Genomic DNA, 3617 nt, shown 5'->3' with positions numbered 1-3617 from the left:
AGCAATGCAACTGCTCCATCTATCGAGATGATTCCGTAATGCAGCAATGCCAGCTCACCTCTACATGGCACAGACATAGTTTTCCAAACTTTAATCCTTGCTTAAAGAGGATAATTTATGAAGAAATTCTAGAGTAGCCATTTTTAGAAGACTCTCATTAGGTGAATAACATGATCAACATATGTAATTTATGGATCTTCAGATCTTGTTTTCATGATTAATAAAAATCATTTCAAATTCGTCGACATTAGTCAAAGCCCAAGGGTAACATCATTTGGCGAGGGTGTGAGATCGTGGAACTCTAGTCTCATATTGAAACAGTATTTAAACATTAGTAAATATTTAACAGTGGATATACTAGTACTAGTATAAGATAACTTTAGACATATGTTAATAACAGGAATATATAATACATACATACAGTAACAATACATGTACGCAAACAATTTGAAATAATTTTGTACATATCATAATGATAGTAATCATAGTATACATCGAGTGTCCGTGCTCTTTTTTAAAAATCTTTCTTTGAGTTTTTTCAAGTAGATGGACAAAAAAGCATGGCAAATTTACAACAGATACATTGTAGTACGCAAAAACAACAAAAATAAACCCAGGAACAGAAACGCTGACAGACCGCTTGGCAACCCCCATTGCCGATAGTCATAAATATTTTGACAAAACATATCATCATTTGAATAGACCAAAAATACCTTTTATCTATTATAATTACCCACTACATGTCGCTATCTTATATATACAGTATCAAAATTTCCCCATTTTCCCTTATGTTACCTTATTTTACCTCAGAAACAAAAGACATTTTAACTAAAGAATGGCAAGGTCCTTGCTTTCAATCTTTTGGTACCAGTTGTAGCAGGGGCTGGCAATATTGATTAAACCTACTGTCAAATCCACATTACTAGACTCTAGATCCATAGATCCTAACGGAAGAACCCTTCTCGTAAACTGTACAATTAACGAGACTGAATTGTGTTTAGTCAATATCTATGCCCCCAATAGAGTAAAAGAAAGAAACGATTTCCTTATAAAATTGTCTGACTGGTTAAATAGCTGTGACCCCACAAACTTAATTTGCGGTGGTGACATGAATTGTCTGCTTAATCCAGTAATTGACAAAAAGGGGGGGGGAGAATAGACACTGCAGAAAGATCTGCTAGATCCCTGAAAAAGCTATGCTCCAATCTAAAAATTATTGACGCTTATAGAGTAGTTAATCCCACCACTCGTCAATTCACTTGGCGTAACCTTGTTAAAAATGTGGCCTGTAGGCTAGACTACTGGTTTATACACAGAACCCTTGAAGAAAAAATTAGTAAATGTGACATAAGACCTGCGAAAAAGTAGAAATGTTGGAGAGAAAAGTTTGCTTACTTCAAGATGTACTCGATAAAAACCCAACAAAAAATGATATTCTCAGCTTCAATGAAGCAAAATCTGACCTAGAAAATCACTATAAGAACAAATCACATGGTGCTTATATAAGGGCTAGAGCCAAATGGAGAGAAGAAGGGGAAAAACCTACAAAATACTTCTTAAATCTGGAGAAGAAAAGGGGAATCGATAAGGACATTGATTTTCTTTTTATAGGGGGGAGAGAGTTCAGGAAAGATATTGATATTTTAAATAAATGCAGGAAATACTTTAAACAACTATACCAAGAAGACAATGTAAGCGAGATAGAAATGGATCAATATCTACAAGCTATTCAACTGGAAAATGTTTTAAACCAAACTGATAGAGAATTCTTAGATATACCTCTGACAAAAAAAAGAATGTATGGAAGCACTTTTCTCAATGAAAGACAATAAGAGCCCTGGCCTAAATGGCATTCCTGCTGAATTTTTCAATTTTTTTTTGGCCTATCTTAGGTGACCTAGTTTTTGATTCTATCCAAGAAACCCTAAAGGAAGGAATAATGTCGGTGTCACAAAGACGTGCAGTATTAAGACTAATACACAAGAAAAATGAGCGTTATCACCTAGATAACTGGAGACCTATCAGTCTCCTAAACACAGAGTATAAAATATTCGCATTTGTGTTTGCTAACCGATTAAAGAAAGTTTTACATAGATTAATTGATAATGATCAAACCGCGTTTATTAAGGGCAGATATATTGGGCAAAACGTAAGACTAATTCACGATATCATAGAATATACTGAAGATCAAAACCTACCCGGGGCTGTAATATTTCTCGACTTCACTAAGGCCTTTGATTGCTAAATAGAAAATTTATGTTGAAAGTATTGGAAAAATTTCGGACCCTTTTTCATTAACGCCATAAAGTGCATGTATAATAACATCAGTAGCACAATTTCCAATAGAGGTTTTCTATCGGATTTCTTTCCACAAAAATGTATCCGCCAAGGATGTCCTATATCAGCTCTCCTCTTTATACTTACTGTAGAAGTTATGGCTGTAAATATTAGACATTCACAAGATATAGAGGGAATTAAAGTTAAAACCAACTCAGACAATGAGGTAGAAATCAAAATTTCACAAGTGGCTGATGACACCACCTTACTTGTCTCGGATGACTTATCAATGGAAAATGATTTTAACCGAATACATGAATTCTGTAAGGTATCCAGCTTAAAACTTACCATGACTAAATCTGAGGGATTATGGATTGGAACTTACATGGATAGACAAGACAAACCTCTTGGTATCTCTTGGCCAAATACTCCTATAAAATACCTCGGAATCTACTTCTTTAACAGCAAATTGAATCATGAATGTGAACTTCTAAACTGGGAAAAGAAGATGGAACGACTAAAAAATACACTACAAACCTGGAATGGCAGAAATCTAACTCTCTATGGAAAAGTTACAGTATTAAAATTCCTTGCCCTTTCTCAAATTACATATAACATGTCAATGATTGATACCCCTCATTGGGTTATGAACACTGTAAAGAAAATAATGTTTGCTTTCTTGTGGAAAGGGAAAAAGGATAAGATTAAAAGAGAGATTGTGACTCAACCTGTTGAATCTGGAGGACTAGGCCTCACAAATTTAGAATACCAGAAACATTCCATCCTGGGTAAAAAGACTGGCGGTAGAAAACAATGCCAGATGGAAAGTTTTACCCCTTACTTACATAAACTCCTTTGGTCCTGACAATCTGTCGTTACACATGAATTTTGTGAGAAAGATGGTCCTAACATGAGCAAACTACCTAAATTCTACAAACAAGTTATATTATCCTTCCACCATGCAGGAGGAGGTGGTAATAACACACCCTCTAAGATAAATGATATAATGCAAGAAATTTTTTGGTGTTATAAACATATAAGGTCACAAGGAAACACTATTTTTTTCCCATCCTGGATTAAACAAGACAAAATATTTATAAAAGACCTTTTCCCATCTGGCAAGTTCCTGTCCCTAAATCACTACTCCCAGCTTAATCTAAGTCCTAATGGTATTATTCAATATATTACAATATTTCATGCTATACCACTTTCTTGGAAGAGAATAATAAGAAATCATATAGGCCCAATTCCATGTCAAACAATAGATCTTAACACCCTTACCCCTCACATATTTCATGGTAAAAAAATGCAAGTGAAAACCAGAGATATATGTAAAGTTT

The 3617-nt window shown here is 34.5% G+C and overlaps 1 pseudogene; it reads left to right on the top strand.

Moving 5' to 3' along the window:
* The first annotated feature begins 803 nt into the window (after nt 1-803).
* LOC109467138 lies at nt 804-1368 on the top strand (annotated as a pseudogene).
* The last annotated feature ends 2249 nt before the right edge of the window (nt 1369-3617 follow it).

This window comes from Branchiostoma belcheri, unplaced genomic scaffold (genome assembly GCF_001625305.1).
Source record: "Branchiostoma belcheri isolate BF01 breed outbred unplaced genomic scaffold, Haploidv18h27 scaffold176, whole genome shotgun sequence".
In the NCBI taxonomy this organism is placed as follows: domain Eukaryota; kingdom Metazoa; phylum Chordata; class Leptocardii; order Amphioxiformes; family Branchiostomatidae; genus Branchiostoma; species Branchiostoma belcheri.
This window is presented reverse-complemented; position numbering and strand designations above follow the sequence as displayed.